The 8,767-nt window shown below is 38.4% G+C and overlaps 2 non-coding genes across 2 annotated transcripts; both read right to left on the reverse strand.

Moving 5' to 3' along the window:
• Positions 1-1,477: 1,477 nt before the first annotated feature.
• LOC118478916 lies at positions 1,478-1,596 on the reverse strand. The gene has a single exon (XR_004859356.1). It is a non-coding gene; the product is annotated as a 5S ribosomal RNA (ribosomal RNA).
• Positions 1,597-2,562: 966 nt separating this feature from the next.
• Positions 2,563-2,681, reverse strand: LOC118478915. Its single transcript, XR_004859355.1, has one exon. It is a non-coding gene; the product is annotated as a 5S ribosomal RNA (ribosomal RNA).
• Positions 2,682-8,767: the final 6,086 nt, after the last annotated feature.

An 8,767-nucleotide genomic window follows, 5' to 3' on the forward strand; every position in this document is an offset into this window, starting at 1 on the left:
ACACTTTTGTTTAGTATAGGGTTTTACGGCGCTCGCAACTGCATAAGGTCATATGAGCGCGCGGGACACACCTAATACTTTTTCGTTGGTAGGAAATTTTGAATTTTGCCCGGGTGGCGGCCGAAGCCTACTCTTATCGATTTTAGACCACCAAGGGATCTTTAACGTGCGCAACTTGCACACGGGCCCTCCGAGATTTTTCGCCCTTGTCCGAGAAGGCTAGGTGTAGATCTTTCCTACCAGAAGATCAGGGGTGTGGCAGAAAGACAGCAGTTAGGAGGAGCCAAGGAGTAGCAGTAGAAAGGCTGCAGAAAGAGTCAGGAGCCCAGAGGAGGGAGCAAAGGAGGTGAGGGGGTGGGGGCAGAAAGTGGAAATGAAAGAAGACAACAGAACACTGTTAGAGATCAGGAAAGGTTGTGAAAGGAGACAATTTTAGAGAAGAAAATTTTTTGGTCGCTACCCGGATTCGAACCCGGGACCTTTGAATGAGAGGCCAACACCTTAACCTCTAGGCCACGAGAGCCCCATGGAGAGAGAGAGAGAGGGAGAGAGAGAGAGAGAGACAGAGAGAGAGAGAGAGAGAGAGAGAAGGGGGATGGGGTGGAATTGTACATATATACATAATATTATGTAGTGTGTGTGTGTGAGCTTTTCGCTCAATGAAGCCCCTTACAACTGTCCCCGGGATTTTATGCACCCCGCATAATTTAGCAAAATTTGATCAGTGTTTGCATAATTTCTGATTATTTTCCTTTATCATTCTTTGTTAAAATTAACAGAATCGCATAATTTCACATTTTTGGGCTGTTTGCATAATTTCATATTTTTTTTCTCATAAAATAAAAGCGCGCGGGGAAAGTTACTATAGGTCCAGCAAGCGCTTTCTTCTGTTAAATACTTGTAATAAGCCTATAATAATAATAATAATAATAATAATAATAATAATAATAATAATAATAATAATAATAGTAATAATAATAATAATAATAATAATAATAATAATAGCAATAATAATGATAATATTAATGATAATTAATAATAATGATAATAATAATAATAATAATAATAATAATAATAATGATAATAAAGTCTTTAGACATCAGATTTTTCAAGTCTAGTCACAACAAACAAGGTATACAGATCTGAAAGGAAAAACAAGATTGACAATTTCATCTGAATATAACACCTGGCATTGTATTTTGTGGGCCTGCACAAGAGGCTGAGTATAAAAGTAGGCCTATCCAAAATTAGAATATTGTGGCGTAGTTGAGCTAAAGTGCTTGTTGCTATTTATTCTTATATCCGGGCCGTGAAAGCGTTGCCATGCTTTTGACGACTCGTTTTGGAAATACACAATCTGTTACTAGATCTATAGACTGTTGATTTTGGTTTTCAGCAAGACTTATTTCCATGTATTTTCGTTATGAATAATTCAAATTTATATTTTATTGTAAAAATTATTTTAAAAAAATAAATTCGCCTACAGCACGTGGTGTTCCCAAGCGGTCACCCATCTAAGTACTAACCACGCCCGACGTTGCTTGACTTCGGTGATCGGACGAGAACCGGTAGGTTCAACGTGGTATGGTCGTAGACAAGGAATGCTGTTACTGTTTGTGAAACTACTATTTCGTGAGTCTGTTGTTTATAGGGGGGGGGGAGAGAGAGAGAGAGAGAGAGAGAGAGAGAGAGAGAGAGAGAGAGAGAGAGAGAGAGAGAGAGAGAAGGGGGATGGGGTGAAATTGTACATATATACACAATATTATGTAGTGTGTGTGTGTGTGCTTTTCGCTCAATGAAGCCCCTTACAATTGTCCCCGGGATTTTATGCACCCCGCATAATTTAGCAAAATTTGATCAGTGTTTGCATAATTTCTGATTATTTTCCTTTATCATTCTTTGTTAAAATTAACAGAATCGCATAATTTCACATTTTTGGGCTCAGTTTGCATAATTTCACAGTTTGCATAATTTCACATTTTTGGGCTCAGTTTGCATAATTTCAGATTTTTTTTCTCATAAAACCGCGCGGGGACAGTTACTAAAGGTCCAGCAAGCACTTTCTTCTGTTAAATACTTGTAATAGGCCTATGATAATAATAATAATAATAATAATAATAATAATAATAATAATAATAATAATAATAATGATAATAATAATAATAATAATCATCTAGTCTTTAGACATCAGATTTTTCAAGTCTAGTCACAACAAACAAGGTACAGATGTGAAAGGAAAAACAAGATTGACAATTTCATCTGAATATAACGCCTGACATTGTATTGTGTGGGCCTGCACAAGAGGCTGAGTATAAAAGTAGGCCTATCCAAAATTAGAATATTGTGGCGTAGTTGAGCTCAAGTGCTTGTTGCTATTTATTCTTATACCCGGGCCGTGAAAACGTTGCCATGCTTTTGACGACTCGTTTTGGAAATACACAATCTGTTACTAGGTGTATAGACTGTTGACTTTGGTTTTCAGCAAGACTTATTTCCATGTATTTTCGTTATGAATAATTCAAATTTATATTTTATTGTAAAAAAAATAAATAAAAATAAATTCGCCTACAGCACGTGGTGTTCCCAAGCGGTCACCCATCTAAGTACTAACCACGCCCGACGTTGCTTGACTTCGGTGATCGGACGAGAACCGGTAGGTTCAACGTGGTATGGCCGTAGACAAGGAATGCTGTTTGTGAAACTACTATTTCGTGAGTCTGTTGTTTATGGGGAGAGGGGGGGAGGGAGATAGATAGATAGATAGATAGAGAGAGAGAGAGAGAGAGAGAGAGAGAGAGAGAGAGAGAGAGAGAGAGAGAGAGAAGGGGGATGGGGTGGAATTGTACAATATAAGCATAATATTATGTAGTGTGTGTGTGTGTGCTTTTCGCTCAATGAAGCCCCTTACAACTGTCCCCGGGATTTTATGCACCCCGCATAATTTAGCAAAATTTGATCAGTGTTTGCATAATTTCTGATTATTTTCCTATATCATTCTTTGTTAAAATTAACAGAATCGCATAATTTCACATTTTTGGGTTCAGTTTGCATAATTTCCGATTTTTTTTCTCATAAAAGCGCGCGGGGACAGTTACTATAGGTCCAGCAAGCGCTTTTTTCTGTTAAATACTTGTAATAACCCTATAATAATAATAATCATAATAATAATCATAATCATAATCATAGTAATAATAATAACAATAATAATAATAACAATAATCATAATAATAATCAAAATAATCATAATAATAGTAATAATAATAATAATAATAATTATAATGATAATAAAATTATGATAATAATAATAATAGTAATAATAATAATAATAATAATAATAATAATAATAATAATAATAATAATAATAATAATAATAATATAGTCTTTAGACATCAGATTTTTTTGTGCATAAAACTGCGGGGACAGTTACTCTAGGTCCAGCAAGCGCTTTCTTCTGTTAAATACTTGTAATAAGCCTATAAAGATTATACTAGAATACAGTGGTGAGGTGTTTACAAAAACATATTGATATAAAGAATAACAGAAAGAAAATTGTTTGAGCTCTACTAAGATAAGAGGATGCCCCAAAGAGAGACATAAGACATCTTTGCGCATGTATGTAGTTTGTCTTGCTGGAAATCTCTGTTCTACCCAGGGAGTTTAGAACTTTTAATCTCCTTGGTTCTACCCGTTCTACTAAACAGTGTGGAGGGTTTTTAATAGGAAACAAGGAGCAAACTACACCAGACCACCCGCCATCCACCCACAGCCCAGTCAAATGGAGTACTCATTTTGCTGGTGTTGTGATGGGGACGTTAACTTCAGGCCAGGGATAGAAAACATTGGGATAGAAAAATGGTTTGAGATTCCCAAGATCTGTTGTTGCCTCTTTAACCCTTTCTGTACGCCCTGGGGTCATTTTGTACCCCCAGGGTTGTATTCATCACATTTTAGAATACTTCTAGTGCAAAGATCTCTTTGGAACTTTCAGTATGTCTCCAAAAATCATTTTGCCAGACTACCATGCAAAGCGTACGGATCGGATTAACAAGTAAATTCTCTCTTTGGAAAGTGGTGGCACGGAGTTCCCCACACCGTAAGGATACGATTGTAAAACACGACGTACGGTATAGGGTTACTATAACAGCTACGTTGGCTTTGTTTGGTGTTGGAAGAAAGACCATACTCCCCATGAACCAGAACCATAATACAATATAACACGGATAGCTCGAATTCATCGGGACGGGCCTCGGGAGTTCGAGGGATCTGTAGTTCGAGTTCGAGGAATATCTTACAAAGATAAAGAAGAAAAATAAAATGGGACCTCAGGCGCAGTTCGTCGGATGCTAGATTTCGAGTCTTCTGCATTAGACCTATCCGTGATGTACTGTATTTTGCATTCATACCATCATGTTTTCCACTCAAAGTAAAAGAAGGGGGGGGGGGGGGTGCTCTCATGGCCTAGAGGTTAAGGTGTTGGCCTCTCATTCAAAGGTCCCGGGTTCGAATCCGGGTAGCGACCGAAAAAAATTTTCTTCTCTAAAATTGTCTCCTTTCATGCTCTCTAGCAATGTTCTGTTGTCTGCTTTCCATTTCCACTTTCTGCCCCCACCCCGTCACCTCCTTTGCCCCCTCCTCTGGGCTCCTGACTCTTTCTGCAGACTTTCTACTGCTACTCCTTGGCTCCTCCTTACCGCTGTCTTTCTGCCACACCCCTGATCTTCTGGGGTAGGAAAGATCTACACATAGCCTTCTCTGACAAGGGCGAAAAATCTCGGAGGGCCCGTGTGCAAGTTGCAAGATCCCTTGGTGGTCTAAAATCGATAAGAGTAGGCTTCGGCCGCCACCCGTGCAAAATTTCAAATTTCCTACCAACTGAAAATATAAGGTGTGTCCTGCATGCTCATATGACCTTATGCAGTTGCGAGCGCCGTAAAACACTTTACTAAAAAAAAAAAAAGTGAAAGAAAATTGGCTGTTTGTGGTAGACAATAGTTTTATTAAACAAAAGTCATTCAATGTATAAGAAATAAAGCAGTACAAAGCACAAAAAATACACTACAAATATATATATATACACATGATGTATAGAAATGAAAATTGAAATGTTATACATATTACCTGAGAAATGAATGCACTTTGTGAAAACCAAAAAAACATTAAAAAATATACATATATTAAATTATATTCCGATTTTCTCTGGCGTACTGTCTACCTCCTTCTGTCTGCCTCTCTGGTCCTTTCTTTCTCCAATCTGCGTGTCATAACTTGAATCTAGAGAGCCCTGACCAATAAACACACATGGATGGAATATATATGTGAGGCAGCGTGGTGTTAAAGCTTGTTCACTTGTCTTTATTTGGTTGAAAAAAATATCCTTTTATCTTGAATACAAGTCGAGATATTTGGGAATGAAGAAAATGGGGGTCACCTGTTTTCAGAGGTAAAATTAGTGAGTAAATGGCCGCCAAAGATTAGTTATTTCCTTAGCTTAAGAGTCCGTGGTAAGTGAAAATTTACAATTTTTGTGCATTTAATCAACGTTTTTCAGAAAAATCCTCACAGAAATGAATTCTTTAATGGGCATGAAAGGTGTTGAGCCGAAAAACAAAAATTTCATAAAAATTCACAAAACCTGCGGAAAAATGCAAGTTTCTTCACTTTGATTGTTTTAACGAGAGCCTGATTCCACCACGCTGCCTCACATATAATAGAAAATCTAATTTGCAGTATAAAATGACAGCTACAGTAATTGGATGAACTAAACTGCAGCCTGGTTTATCTTACTCATTCAGGACGTACATCTTTTTTGGCAGTTGAAACCATTTGTGAAGCAGCGTGGTGGAATCAGGCTCTCGTCAAAGTAATCAAAGGGAAGAAACTTGCATTTTTCCGTAGGTTTTTAAACTTTTTATCGAATTTTTGTTTTTTTGGCTCAACACTTTTCAATCCCATTAAAAAACTCATTTCTGGGTTAATTTTTCTGAAAAACGTTGATTAAAGGCACAAAAAATGTAAATTTTCAGTTACCAAGGACTCTTAAGCTAAGGAAATAACTAATCTCTGGCGGCCATTTTCTCACCAATTTTACCTCTGAAAAGAGGTGACCCCCACCTCCTTAATTCACAAATATCTCGACTTGTTTTCAAGATAAATGGATATCTATTTCAACCAAATAAAGACAAGTGAACACGCTTTAAAATGATACCAATTACTCTACATGCCCAAAATTTGACGAGAGCCTGATTCCACCACGGTGCCTCACATTTGTAACTCCGTGAATTGTTTTAGATGGTATGGTAAATAAAACAGTTTTTACAGATGGTGTAGCAAACATTGTAGAGGCAGTTATGTATCATTGGAAAGGAAACTTAATTATATTTTTGATGTTCATCCATTTTACAAAAGCAATAGAATGGAAATAATGAAACAAACCTTGGACTCTGTTCAAATTTCCTATATATATATATATATATATGTTCCCTGTAAGTTGCCAATAGAATAGCGATACGTCAAAGAAGAGTTAACTCCTTCTCTGAGAGCTGGGAGAGTACAGGTCAAAAAGCAGAACAAGAAGAGTTGGAGGAATGGCCCAGTTATGGTACATTTTTAATCCAAGTAATTTCAGGACAGTTAAAAATGATCAAATCAAAGCATATCAACGAATGCAAAACAAAAAAAATTATTATGCAAAGGAACATGAGTACAGTAGTCTCCGCTTAAACGCAGGCCATACAAAAGCATTCTCTGCTCAAACGCACGCTTTCGTCATCTGAGAGTAGATTTTTTTAACGATATAATTTAGACGTACAAATACATGGTCACTCTAAACGCACCCTCTGACCCGCGAAACACGCAGACAGGTAAAGCTTGACAAAGGGAGAGTTTTCACTACAACCTTCACAGCCTGCATAAGACAAGCCTACAAAGCCAGATGTTTGGCAAGACTGCCCCTCACGCTGAACAAAGAGAGGGATGGACAGCATTTTCACACCCAACTTTCCACAGACACATATGTCTAGGACTGGTTGGTGAAATGTTGGTGGGGGGGGTTGGGGGACAGAAATGTTTTTTGATTGGTCACTGGAGATGCATCTTTGAGAAAAGGTTTCTGACTGGTGTTTGGGTGACTGCATGTAATGTTTATTTAGACCTACTAGGCCTATGATGCGCAACATGCGTGAATGCTGTGAAACACTAGATAGGCCTCTATAGGATTAAAGATTAGTCAAGTAAACATAATCAGCAGCTCTCGCAAAACTTATAACGTACTTCTTCAATGAATCAAAATTCTCAGAATGTAGAGATCTATGATTCTGAGGTCGTCCATGAGTTTACGGTCTGGGGTGGTCAGTTGGACACGTGGCTGGGCCGTCATCTCTATGACTATCACAAACAGTTTCCTCTTAGACTAAGACTATCTGTTCCCGACATTTTATGGTGCATATCATTACATTCAACACCTTTGTTTAACCGCAGTCGGGGAATCTTTGACAAAACAGTCACGTGTTGTCACATTATCGGCCCAAAGTGACCCACCACTCCAAAGGGAGGTCACTAGAATATCAAGGCAATGAGATGACTGCGTCCCTTCTTCCCTTTGCACAGGTTCATGTAAACGCACGCTCCGTATAAACACACGCTAAGGAGCCCTCCCGAGCACCTTGCGTTTAGGCGGAGACTACTGTAGCATAACTACATGTATATGTGAGGCATCGTGGTGAAATCAGGCACTCATCAAAATAATGAAAGTCAAGTATCAAGTAACTGGCATTTTTCCACAGACTCTCAAGCCAAGGAAATAACTCAACTTTGGTGGCCTTTTTCTCCCTAATGTTACCTCTGAAACCAGGCGACCCTCTCAATGTTCAGTTGCAAATATCTTGACCTGCATCCAAGATAAACGGATATTTTTTTGATGAAAAGCAAGGCAAATGGATGACACCAATAACTCCATATGCCCCAAAATTGACGAGCGCCCGATTCCACCACATCGTGACACATATTAAGCCCGTGATAAAGCCCGGCCCGAGATCGATTGGCCCAATCATAGTCATGTGATCACAGGCCCGGGCCGTTTCAGAGAGTCCGAAACGGGCCGATCAGTCACTCACTTTCGCTCGATTCAATTAGCTTTTTATAACTAATTTCTTAATTGACAAAAAAAAAAAAAAAAAAAGAAAAAAAAAAAAGTTTAATAAACTCCACGGAGAAAAATATTGCAGAAAAAAACAGAAACGCGCACACCAAGGCCCGAGGCAGCCCGTGGCCCGTTATTTCGAGCCTCGTGCAGTGCGTGCACACATTGCCCAGCGCTTTGGTGCGAGTCGCGTAAGCCTATTTGCTCGACCCGAGCCCGGCCCGTGGCCCGGCCCTGGCCAAACGGGCACACACTTTCCAATCATTGTATTAAAAAAAGTGTATACAAAATATACATACTTCCACTACAAAAGGTATAGAATCGGAGCAAAACAAAACAATAAAAGTATCTGGATATTACCCCCACACACGAACCAACACACACTTTCCAGTCATTGTATTTAAAAAAGTGTACACAAAATATACATACTTCCACTACAAAAGGTATAGAATTGGAGCAAAACAAAACAATAAAAGTATCTGGATATTACCCCCACACACGAACCAACACACACTTTCCAGTCATTGTATTTAAAAAAGTGTACACAAAATATACATACTTCCACTACAAAAGGTATAGAATTGGAGCAAAACAAAACAATAAAAGTATCTGGATATTACCCCCACACAC

Source organism: Aplysia californica, unplaced genomic scaffold (assembly GCF_000002075.1).
Source record: "Aplysia californica isolate F4 #8 unplaced genomic scaffold, AplCal3.0 scaffold01197, whole genome shotgun sequence".
NCBI classification, from domain to species: domain Eukaryota; kingdom Metazoa; phylum Mollusca; class Gastropoda; order Aplysiida; family Aplysiidae; genus Aplysia; species Aplysia californica.